General features: G+C 43.7%; 1 protein-coding gene across 1 annotated transcript in view; it reads left to right on the plus strand.

Moving 5' to 3' along the window:
* The first annotated feature begins 3,012 nt into the window (after nucleotides 1-3,012).
* TSPAN18 (tetraspanin 18) overlaps nucleotides 3,013-12,979 on the plus strand; it is a 48,307-nt gene continuing 38,340 nt past the window's right edge. Inside the window, 1 exon segment of the mRNA NM_204801.1 lies at nucleotides 3,013-3,055. The gene's annotated coding sequence lies outside the window, so the exon portion shown is untranslated.

Genomic DNA, 12,979 nt, shown 5'->3' on the forward strand with positions numbered 1-12,979 from the left:
TGCTAAGAAAGATCTTGTTTTAATGCAAAAGGAGCTGTGCTCGGCTTGCTTTTGAGGGATTCTCATATCTCTATCAAAGGCAGTGAGGTCCAAAGACCCGCTCCCCTCTCCTACCGCCTCCCTGTACTAAAGTGCAAGCTTGTGCCGTGACCCAAGGATGACAAACTGCTCTCTCAGTGCCTTCTGGGAGTTCAAAATGCCAGCCTACAGCACCTCCCCAACCTGTCAACGTGTCAGCGAGCTGTCTTTGTAAATAAATGCAGATATCAAACAATAAACAGATGCCTTTTTAACATACACTGTTTCAGGTTGTAGTATTCCTTTCTGCTGCAGCTCGTCTCAGCATCTGTCAAGTCATTGCCAGCTCCACAGCTCCCTTTCAGTTGTATTTAATACACAAAGATTTGTGTTGCGATGGGTATAAAATAGGATGAGGAGCTGGCTTGTTTTACATCTGTTTTGGTGTTACTTGTGATTTATAAAATGTGAAACATGAATGCTTCTGTGTTCCTTCCCATCTCTGTGTCAGGAGATAGTGCAAACTCTTGTTCCTTATGCTTGATCAAGTGGCTTTCTGCTAGGATGTGTATGATCACAGAAGGATACAGGGATGTAAAAAAAGTCATTTGCAAAACAAACCACCATCAGAGCCCTAAAGTGAACAAACACCAAAGTGGGGGAAGAAGCTGTGAATCAGGGTTGGATGGCAGAAACAAACAAAACTCAATTCATTCTGTTTGACTCCTTATGTCCCAGCAGGCTGAAGAGGCAGGGCCCAAAGCCCCAGGGGTGCACCTCAGTGCAGTGCTGTGGGAGGGATGGCTGCTGGGCTGGGTCAGGCTCTTATCTCTGCTAGTAGCCAGCAGGGGTTAGGGAAAATGTAAGAGCAGGGCAGTTAGACAGGAGAAATGCCACGTTAAGCTTCTGTTTGTTTTTACTTTCGTATTAAAAAAGTATTGAGCCCAAATGACCCATAATCTATGGGGTTAACTCCTCTTTTGAAAATTCACCTATGTGGTTAAAGGAAGCATCAGATCCCATGATGCTACAGTCCCTTTCTTTGTCCCTCTCCGCTTCTCACATTTTGCTGTTGGTTTTTCTGTAGGGAGATGCAAAGGAATCACACTAATTAACAAAAATCAGACTGTATATGCAGGCAACAAGTCCTGAAGACAGCTCTGTCAGGTTTTCCTAAGGTCTGCTGAGAGAAAGGAGAATATTCCCTCTGCCTGAGATGCTCTAAATTGGATTAGATAGGAACATAGCCGTGCGGAGAGGGAAGGCACGATCCTCCACTGGAGCAGAGGATTTAGGCGACCCACAGTATCTCCTGTTTCCTAATGTTCCTTGAAGAGTGATGATTGAAATCTCTCATCTGAGCATGTATGTACACAAGACAAAATGCAATGTTAGCAGCCCTAAATGTATTAGAGCTCTCTGCTCCTGATCACAGCAGTACATCAACTGGAATAGCAATAGGGAATGAATGGGTTTTGCCTACAAGGGCACCGTGTTTCTCCCCATAGTAGAAGGGGGAAATTGGTACTAAAAATGCCTTTGAATGACATTTCTGATGTCTTCTGATGATAGCTTGTGCACCTGCCTGTGACACTTCGTATCTAATGGTTTCAGAGCAGGTTACAGACCTGAATGAATAAATCTTCTTTTTTTTTTCCCAGGCTGTCTCTGAAAGCTGGGAGGTACTGCCTAGTAATACTTGTCTGAAGGGGCTAGGACCGAGTTCAGCAGGGTAGGGTTCTGTTGGGCAGCTGCCACTTTGTCCTGTGCCACTTTCTACACACAAACACTTGCACCTCTCAGACGCTTTCTCTTTCCTTTTTAAGAAGCCAGGATGTGGTCTGTGCATGTGTGTTTGAAATGCTGCTTTGTGCAGAGCAGGGAACAGGCTTGTAAACAAATGCCGACAGGAGGATGAAGCACAGCTGAAGAAGTGTGAGCTCACTAGGGATGTGGGCAAGAACAACCGCACAAGTACTGGTTCAACGTTCCCCTGCTCAGACCACATATAAAATAAGCACCTGTGGTGTGGAGTTCTGGCTGCTGCCCTGCCTCTGTGTCCTGCAGGGCTGCGGGGAGTGCTTGCAGAAGGGACCTTGCCCCCAGCTTGTCGCCTACACCCTGAAAGAGCTGTCGAGCACTGTGATGCAGTGGAGCAGCCAGTGCTCCACTGCACATGCACAAAGCTGCCATTGGCTTTGGGATGCTGGAGGGACTGGCTGTGGCAGAGGATTTTTGTTTTGAAAGAGAGCAAAGCAGCGAGTTAAGCAGAGATGGAGAGGAGAGGAGCGATGCTACGAAATGAGTTTGCATGGCGCCAGCTTAACGTCTGAATTGCAGCTGTCAGGCAGAACGAGACGCAGGCTCAGTGCTGTTCTCTGGAGAGAAGCACTTACAGAAAAATTGCTCTGTTAAGTGCTGACTCCACCTCTGCCCCAGGTCTGGCTGACATCTGCAAGGGGAAGGCTGACAAGGGCCGCCATCAACCATCCTCCCTTCCCATTGGCCTTCCTTTCCTTTCTCCAGGCTCTGATTTACCTTCTCTTGCTTGCTCACTGCTATCACCACCTGAACATCTCCCACCAAACCGTTCTTCTCTTGGCTACGTTGATATCTTTACCCCACACTCCTGGCCTCTCTGCTCCATCACCTTGCCCTCTTTTTCATTCTCCTCTTGTTCTCTGGTCAAAGCCTCTGTCTATCCTGTCTAAGTGGAATGCAAAGTAAGGTTTGTCTTCCCAGAGTCGTTAGGATTTTTGCCAGATGGTTCCCCTCACGGCATTCAGGTGTGTGGAAAACAGTTGATCTTTACCTGAATAGGAGGAAGTGACTGAGACAAGGTCACAATCCTCCTTGGACACAATATCCAGATATGTGTCTTATGTGTGTCACTGCTGTTTCTGACAGGTTGACCAGCCTGAATCACTGCACTAGGGATCTGAAGCAAGGATACTGACTGATGTGTGTTTAGCACGACCCAACTTATCGCGGTGACCAAGCACTTCTTTGGAGGCCTGTCCTTCTGAGCAGCACGCAGGTAAGAGGCAGCACTGCTGCTGCTCAGACTCTGCTGCTGCTGAGCTCTCCCCTGGCTGGGGCTTGCTGCAGTGGGCTGAGCAGAGGATTTTTCCATTCATTTGGCATTGTCACCTCTGCCTGTCATAACGTAGAGGTGAAACTTTACATTGTGTTTACAGAGCAGGAAATGCTTTTCATCAAAAACGTACTTCAAGAGGAGCAAGACTGCTTGTATGGATAAGATAAATATAGGTTGAAAGTGTAGGAGGAGTATACTGAAAAAAAGAAAAATCTGACATATGTGTAAGCTATTAATAAAGCAAAACTTAGACCTTTTGTTCTGAAATAACTTTATATTGAACATTATCTTAATATAAACAGAAAGCTTTTTAAGAAAAGGAAGAAAGAAATGTATGTGGGGAAAAGAGGTTAAGTAAGAAATGAATTGTTTACTTTTTGACCAGGGAAGATGTCTCAGGTCAACCAAAAGTGAAAAGAAAAACCAAACAGAAAAGCCCTGTAGTTTTGATTGCTATGACTCATGGAAACCAGATCTAGAAAAGATGAGGCTCTTTAGTCCAAACCCTTAATCCCCAACTAGTATGAAACATTGTTCCCAGCAGTGCCTACCAGTCCTGTTTTAAATGATGGGATTTTCCCTTGTCCCTTTGGGATACTGTTCCACAGTCTAATAGAATTAATCTGCTTACTTCTCTTTCAACCTCTGACCACTGCAGATGCAATTAGTAGTAGGCGATGGGAGGATTCTGTTTCCTATGCTGTATTATGAAGGCTTAGGTCTGTATTGTGTTAAACCAGACATTGGTAGCAAGTGTGCATGCAAGAGTGTGGCTTATCTGTCAGTACTCATTACAGCCCCATAAACGTCTTTGAACTAGAATTCTCAGACTCGTAGGAGCTTTTCTACAGTTGTAATTCAGGATCTGATAAGGCATGGACTAATGTATTTGAGTGCCTGTGAGAAAAGAAAGCAGTATGATTGGAAACTGAAATTAAATGCAGAGTCATATGCTGCTTGTGCTGGAGACTCTCTGAGGCGATTTAAGTCTCTATTTCTGGAGCGTTCTCCAGCCTTGCTTTTGATTTCTCTCCTGAACAAACTGGTAGGATCTATGTGAGTATTTATTTATTCATTTATTTATTTTGCTGTGTCAGTGGTGATGGAGGAACTGTTCAGCTGTGAATTTTAGGACTTGAACAGAAATTGGGCTGATGCTAACGGAAAGTCTCTAGTCAAATAACCGGTTGAATATAAAGCCAAATATATTGGAGATGAAAATTACAGCTGGTTTTACTTGGTCTGTCTTTCCACTCATCACAAAGCTGAGCTTTCTTCTGTGACATTTCACCCGTTGCACTCCCTAAATTTGGAAGCGTTCTAGCAGCAAGAACTGTCTCTCAGCTTCTCAAGCTCACGGATGGAGTTTGGACCTGTTCACATAGGGAGGCTCCAGCACCAGCTGATCTGTACAGACTGATGCTTGGATTCATCCACTCCAAAACTGAATTAAAGCACACAATCAAACTGGAAGCTATTGCAGTGTAGCTGCTGGTGGGTGTCTGACTAAGACTGCAATGTGAGGCAGGGCCCGGGGTCAAGAAGAGCTGGGTCAGCATTCCACATGGGCTTTATCCAGCGGTATTAAGGGAGAAGTTACAATCCTGCTCCTCCTCCCTTCCCATAAATCCTTGATTCTAATGTGCCATAGCTTTTCTGGACTATTTCTTCAAATAGAAAGCCTCAGTATAAGCATATCCACTGGTCCCGTATTTCATTATCGAGATAAGTTAATCAAGCCTATTAAAATTTGACGAGTTTGCCTGTGTTTATCAGATCAGAATTTCTTAAACTGAAGATTGAGTCACAAAGCTTTGATGTGTTCTGTGAGTCCAGTCCTAATTTGCCCATTATTTTTAATCGGTTAAAATTCTTTTCAAGCTTGGTGCTTGGCTGCCTCATGTGGTTTTGTAACATACTTTAAAGGATGGGAATGTGGTGACTGAAGCAGGGTGTAATGATCCATAGCAGCATATGTTCCCTGCCCCACTTTTGCCAGGTGAGCTTCATTCCTGTGGAGATGTCAGTAAACCCAAGGCAAAAAGCTACAGTTTCTCCTTCACTCTTTCCTTTTTCTGTTGCTTGCAGGTTTATCTTGCTGCTTGCTTTTTAAAAGCACTGCATTAGCTGGGGGGCTGTGAAGTAAAATCATTCTTTAAATACAGATGCTGGTGATAGTCCTTTCAAAAACTGCTTTTCTCAAGCTGGGAGCTATTGACCTCTTTCAGTGCAGTCACAAAGAAATCCAAGAGGAAATGGAGGGAGAGGACCAGCAGGGGATATATATATATATGATTTTTCCCCCCCAAGTCGTCTTCTTACTCCACCTCCTGCCAGACTGGCTATTGTGTGAGACCCACATGGGATACCAGTCACCATATAAGGAGAATTGCATCATGCTGCATTCTTTCTAAAAATTGATTTTTTACAGTTGCCTTATATATATATATTTTTTTTTTCTTGCTGAAAGTTTTCCTGCTTTTGTGGAAGTTCTAGTCTAAAGGAAAGCAGTAGACTCTAGGACCATGTGTATAGTCATGGTCTGTGCAAAACTCATGGGATCTGGGGATCACCTTCTTGCATCCTCTTGTATCAGTAGCTGGGAGACAGTCTTCAGCACAGCTCCTGTGGCTGCCAGCACTTCTGACTCCCTGGGATGCCCTATAAAAATCAGCTGAGTTTCCTGTAAGAATCTACTGATTCGTCCTGTAACAATCTGCCTATTTTCCTATAAGAACGTGTTAAAAATGCGTTTAGCAACCAGTAATCTTGTGAACTTCTTAAAAAACAAAAGCAAACAAAACAAGGAGCAGACAAAAAGAATGCTCCCTCTTAGAAACAGCAGCATTTTGGGTTTCATTTGCCACAGTAATGTCCTGGAGTGGGTTTGCAACAGGGGGGAAGAAGGTAAATACTTTCTATTAATGTTTTCTTTTGCAGAAAATTAGTTGTTTGGTATTATTAAGAACTGTGTATGCATTGGAAATCAACCCTTTTTTTCCTTTCTGAAATGTTGAGACAACACTTTGCCACTATCTGAAAATTACACGTGGGCTTTTTGAAAGATCTGTTTTTTAGGAGGCCTAGAAATTGGGGCTGCATTGACCAAAGGAAGGAGATAGTGTATCTGGGAGGTTGTTATTTTCTGAGAGTTCTCTTCAGACTGTGAGTTGAATTGCTTGAAAAAGCTGTGCTACTCTCATCCTTCTGCAGAATAAGTCTCCCAGATAACCTTCTGTTGTGAAAAATTGCCCTTGTAGTAAAGGTAGAATTGTAAGAGCTTCCTGAGATGCTTGAGTTTGCATCGATACAGAAGGGGAATGCCCTCATATAAAAACATGTGAAAACTTTCATCACAAAATGTAATTTGGTGCCTTCTAATACTGCCCACTGTGGTATCAAAGTGAGGCATCACTGACAGTGAACGGTATGCTCAGTTCTCAAATTACCATTGAATTGGCTCGTGATTTTTGGCACTTACATGGTTGTCATTGGCCATTTGGGTTGACATGGTACAAATGCTCCTCACTGTTGCAAACTCAACCATATCATGGGCAAGGTGCTTTGCCAAAGGATGATGGGGTTTGCTCATGTGCCAGGGGAGGGAGGCAGAGCTGCCTTTCAGCTCCGTGCTGAGGCCTGGAATGACGGCATCAGTATTGTGCAAAGCGAGAGGCGCTCTACTTAGGCTGAGACCTCCATAAGGACGTGTGCTTTTGATTTGTGAAATAAGTGAAGCTGGGGACTTAGTTTTAGAGCTGTTAGAATTATTTTCCATTTGCAGAGACTTCTTACGGAGCAGATATGTAAGATGGGTGTATATGCATGTATTTGAAGCTTTTTTTTTCTTTAGCTTTTGAATAAGAGCTGGGATCAGTAAAAAGTGCTAACTATTAAAATTAGGAGTATGGATAGTATTATCTTGTCAGAGATGTGGTGGGTTCTGACAGTTGCTCATACACCTCCTAGCCCCGCTCCTCGCATTCTGACAGGCGGAAGCAGCTTGTTTCCTGTCTGCCTTTCCTTTCTCATCTCTACAGGGATGGTAAGAGGTTGGACTTGGTGATCTTAGAGGTATTTTCCAACTTAAACAATTCTATGAATCTGTGAAGAGAGCTGGTAAGTTTTCTATTGCAGAAAGTTGTGATTAAAGTATTCTATTTTGTGCAGAAACTGGCTTTGTGAAACTTTGCATTCATTTCCAGAGAAATCTGAAGATGAATTTTTTTTTATTTTTGGGGGGTTTACCTTCTTTCTTTTTTTCTGTTGCCAATCCTTTTTGTGACAAAGCAGGGATAGGTAAGGGTGAAAAAAAAAAGAAGAAATCCAGAAATTGTTTTCTCAAATGAAAAACTGCCCACTAAAATTGTCTATATATCTTACATAAAAGGAAAAAGAAAGCAAAATCATTGACTTCTAAACTTGTAGAATATGAAAAACCTGAGCATGCTTGTGCTGGACAATTGGATGGTTCTCGGTAGCACATGGTAGGAGAGGGTAGGTATAGATGAAATGCAGGCATTGTGTGGCTGGATGATGTGGTGGGATACAGTGGCAGTGCTTTGCCTGTATTTTAGCTTCAGTGCCCAGCCTATGGAAGTCTTGAGCCGAACTGAGCCCTGTCTGCAGCTGTTTCTTTCCTTAAAAAGCAGAGCACAGCACTTCTAGGAGTGGACCAACCCCCCAGTAGCACATACAAAAATAAATATGTTCCACAGTAGTTATGTTTAAGCAACATAAACTTCCTTTTTAAAAATTATTTGTGAAAGCTTTATTTTCACATCCTCCAACACACACTAGGTGTTAATTGTCAGACTTGCTGTAGCGTTGGCTTGAAATGTCAAAATACCTAAGAGCTGTAATGTGCTCAGTCCTTCCTTGCTGTGTGGCATGAAGCAGTCACTGAGCACAGGAGGGTAGGAGGAAGATTCTCCTGGGAAGTGCCTGTGCTGTAATTGTCATCTTGAGCCTCTTCTGGCACTTTTCCCTGGCAACTGTTGATGACAGGATATTGCAGTTTGTGACTATCTGACCCCACTCATTTTCCCATGTTCTGCAGCAGGGCAAGTTAATGAGATTGGGCATTCCTGCTGACTATCCAGGTACACGTGGTGCTCTACAAATGACATATTTTGGGGCAGAATTTGTCACTGAGTCCTCAAACTGACCCGTGCCATTTATAACCTTTGTGACTGCAAAGTACATTTCAAGGAAGCTAAAAATAATATTCTCAATTTAAAACTATTTCTCCAGTAAGTATTTAGTCAACAAGAAGACAGAGAATCTCTTTGTCCTTTTTTTTTTCCCATGCTTAAATATTCAGCTTTCAGGATGGAGCTAAAAGTTTATCATGAGCTATTGGCCCGTTAGCTGAGTTGGATTTAGCGTATGGATTATGTTACTGGAAAGTGGAATCCCTTGCCAGGACTGCTTTTGCTGATCCATTTCCCTTTCCATATCCTGATTTTGCATGTTATCTGGTAGCTGCACTAAGGCCAAACTCTTACTGCACTGATGAGAACCAGGAGTTGGCATTCTGCTCGTCTGTCTCCTTCTGCCAAAGGCCAGTAGGCAAAAGAGAGTGTACATTTTTACTATTTACATGAATACGGTTTATGGTCATTTGAAACACCTGAAGATCAGCACATCAAAGCTCTGATTCTCCTAGTGGCTTAGCATGGCCCCAGTGTGGATAACATTCAGTACATTCAGATCTGGTTGGAAATGAGTCACTTGCAAAACTTAAATCTAAACCAGAATTCAGATGTTTCAGGCTAGCAGTATAAATCCGTATGGATACTCAGTAGTCCTGAGTATTGGGTGTACAAAACTGAAAAAGCTGCTTTAGTCCACTGCTTAAGGTCTTAGTCATTTACTGTGTGCTTCTTCTATTGATCAAGAGTAATGGAAAATGATTAAGAGTGTGGCAGACTGTTTCTTTTATAACAGAAAGTCAGCTGTGTATCAAATCTGTGAATCACACCTCTGTGATCATTCTTATGAAGGAAGGAAATTATGCAACACTTTTCCAAAATCTTCATGGAGACCGTAAATCTTTGTGAAATTAAGTTGAAATAAAGCAAATCGTTTCAGTCAGTGAAAGGGTTATAAACATAAGTTTGTAAACATCAAGATATTTCATTCCAGATTTTCCTTAAGGAACACGATCTTGTTTCAGAAATGTCCAAGCCACTCTTTTCAACCCGTAAAAACTAAAAGCGCATTTCCCTATTCAAAACTGACCCAAACGTTTTATCAAAAGAGTTGGGTTTGATTTTAAAAAGTTAGGGAATGCTTTTTAAAGAAAAAAGTTTCATTTCAGGTTGAACCAAACTGGGCATTTGGGCAAAGAGACATCTTTGTGTTGTTTTGTTTCAGAAAAAGAATTCTTCCAGTTCAAACTGAAGCACTTTTTCCCCTCCCTTCTCTTTTTCTGGTTTTCTTTTTTGTTTTGTGGTTTTGTCAGTAAAGCTACAAACTCTGTTGATCATCCTGACATTTTCCTTCTGACGGTACTGGCACAGTCTCTTTTTCTTGGCTTTTTTTGCGTGCTTGTGGTTCCTCGCTGGAAGGGCTTAAGTTTGTCTGGCAGAAGCATGGCACTAGGGCTGTCCTCCTGCTCTTCTTCCTGCTGTTGTTGCAGAGTTGCTGTTGTTCCCACAGGTGCAGGTCACCTGTGTACTGCAGCCTTCTTCTCCATTTGGCTTCACTGAGTTACTGAGCAATCCCAGCTGCAACCCAGGGAATAAAGCTTGAGTGCACCTAGTAAGCACTATTTTCTTTGCTAATTCTCTCTGAACGTGTCCCAAAGACTGTAGCTGGGCATTGAGTTGAATGCCCTCAGCACTTGTGGTGGGCCAAGTTGGAGACCTCCACAGGACACTGCCTCTATTCTGCCTCTCTTGCCCATGATGACTTCTTTGAGGAGCAGCTCTCCCCTCCCCATCATAAGTGATGCTATTGCTGAGGAATGTTGGACGGTGACCATTGTACACATACTGGAGGTGCCGCTGGATTTGGGGTTTCAGCTTGATTTAAAAGGGAAGAGACGTGGGAAGGAAACATTTTAGTGGGGACCCAGGCCACAACGCACTGCAGAGCTGTTTGAAATGTGCTCAGTAGGCAGGGAGGTCTGCGGGTGCCGGAGGACACTCAGCGAGCCTTGCAAATGTTTCCATGCAGTGCTCGAGGCTGCTCGAGTCCCAGGCACGTACTCTGTTAATGCTTCTGGGGAAGGCACTTTGGGAATAATCAATCAGTGTCGCTCTGTGTTTCTTCCCTGTCGGAGCTGCTCTGTCTTGTTCTCTCAGTGCTGCCCATTTTGGTTTTAATTTCAGAGGTTCGAATCGCACAGGCAGGAATGTTCTGTCATGCAGTGGGCTAAGGCCTTTGTCTCTACAGCACTAAAACATGTGCTTGAAGTTGTAGCTCTTGAAGAAGGCTGTGGTGATGGGGTTTGCTGAATGTACTCCAAATGCTTCAGTGGTCTCCTAGATCAGGACAAAGCTGTGCTCCTGGTGCTGTGAGTTCCCATTTGGAGCACTGCAAGGATCTTCCCTGTCAGCTCTTCAAGGTGCCACATCTGACCCACCACATTTCCCACCTTCCCTCTGCTTCCTTTCTATGCCTCCAGATTCTCTGATGCAGCCAGGCTCTGCTGCAAACAGCTGCTTGTGGTTTTGCTTTTGCTGAGGTGATGCTGCAAAGGGCTTTTTTCTTCTTCTTCTTCTTCTTCTTCTTCCTTTTTTTTTTTTTTTTTTTTTTTCCCAAAAAGGGCATGTAAAGGGAAAAGCTATTAAAAAGATTTATGTAACTCAACACAGTTTTTGTACGTGTAGGAATGAAGGAATTTTGGTAGGATGACTGGCTGACATAAAAGATCGAGATAACTTTGCCTTCCCTCTGAGTGAATCAATGGGCAAACTAATTAAAAGCCAGAAGTACACAATACCCAGACATAGGCTGACACTTCTGTAAGCAAATTTTTATAGAGCTGGTGTAATTGGATGGGCAGTACATGCTGTTTTGCAAAGGATCTGGCCTCCTGGCACTGGAGTTGCACTTCACAGCAGTAACGGGAACTGCGTACTGCGAATTAATCGACTCAAGGACACCTGTATGATGTGCTCTGTAACCAGTCCCTTCTGATGTTCCATGTTAATGCTCACAAAGGAGCAAAGAAGGACCAAACTTATTTTTCCCCAGGCAGATTTTGCCTGGAGAAGGTGCAGGCCCAGGAACTGAGTGCTGTCTCGTGGCTGGTAAATTTGGGAGGTTACTGAAACAGGAGATGGACCTAGGTGAGAGCATGTACAGCACTGAGGAGTAAAAGAAAAAGTCACAGTTAAGCTGGAGGACAGACCATAACACTTTTCTAGTCAGCAGGGCTGATAAAGCATAGGAAACCAGGGAACATGCTTTTGTTTTCAGAAGGTAGATAGAGACCTTGCTTTATGCTCTGCCTTTATTTGCTGAAATGAAGATGTATAAAAGAATCCTTCTCAGTGGTGAGGTCTGGGGGGCACTGCAGAGTCTAACAGAGCTTCATCGCTACCCATAGCCTGGAGAGATGAGGGGATTAAGCCCTGGAGGCAGGGGCAGTAATCACCTGGTGCAGCTGGTCAGCTCAGGGTTTCCTTTTATTTGCTGCCATTATTATTATTTATCGTTATTATTGATAGGAGAAAAGTGCAAGCCAGCTGCTCAGTGCCGAGGTGTGAGGGCTCCCGCAGGGTGAAGCGCCCCATGCCACTTAGAAAGCCAGCCATTGTGCTGTCTCTTCAATAAGCATTTTATTTCACACACTTGTTCTGAGCCTCCTGCTGTCACTCATGCTACAACAACTGACAAGTAGCCTGCCTGGCAATACAGCCTCGGAGGTAGAGAGCTGCTTTCCCTCTAGCTGGGCTCTGGGAGAACAACATGAAAAAGACGAGTGACTGTTGAATATTTGAAGTCAAGTGTTTCCTCTCAAACATGGAAATGCTCTTTGCGCTTCATACACATCATTGCTTGGTGACAGCAACTGGCCACATCATACATTATTCCTGTGTTCAGATAGGGCTAACTGCGCAGCAGGAACTTTCCCCTTGCTTCTTGATGGAGCACTTGGAAAGCTCATCGTTAGCAGTGTGTTGTTGTGTAGTACATAGGTTGTATAGGAAGCCTTTCTTGTGACCTTACCAGACACTGAGTTGGCTCTTGTATAGCTTCCATGCTGGGCTTCTATGACACCATATTCTCTGAGAGATGGAGCTCAACAAAGTTTGTCTTGTGTGAAGATTGGCTCATCCTTGTAGCTGAAACAGGAGAGCACCTTATTTCCACTGTGCTAATATTAATAAAGTGTATTGTTCTGATGTAGCATACTGTAGTGGAAATGCTAAGTCACAGCTGGAAGGCTGGGCCAATCCAGGGGAGCTCAGGTGCATGCAGTGCCCCTGAGTGACTGGAAGGGGTGGATCCTGGCTCCCAGACTTTATGTAAGGGTTGGCAGTGGAGGCAAGGGTTTCTTGCTGGAGTTCCCTGCCTACCTGACATCTTCTAAGGGTAAGCAGCTTTTTTCCTTTGTTTCTGCATCCACAGCTGCTGTGTTTGGGCTTATCCTCACTTGCTGCAGTGTAGGATTTTGCCACCCTCTTATTATTGCAGTGCTTTCTATCAGGCTTTAGCGTTACACACACCTTGTGTTTCTATTTATGTATGTATGAAGAGTAGCAGAGGTTGAAGGATACATCTTGTGGAGACTTCTCATGACACAGCTGTTGAAAAACCAGGCTAGAGGCTGCAATCTGTTCTGCCTTGGCTTTTCTGAGTGGAAGGGAGGGAAACATTACATATTCATAGGCTCTGTGTGTGTAGAAA

Source organism: Gallus gallus, chromosome 5, assembly GCF_016699485.2.
Source record: "Gallus gallus isolate bGalGal1 chromosome 5, bGalGal1.mat.broiler.GRCg7b, whole genome shotgun sequence".
NCBI classification, from domain to species: Eukaryota; Metazoa; Chordata; class Aves; order Galliformes; family Phasianidae; genus Gallus; species Gallus gallus.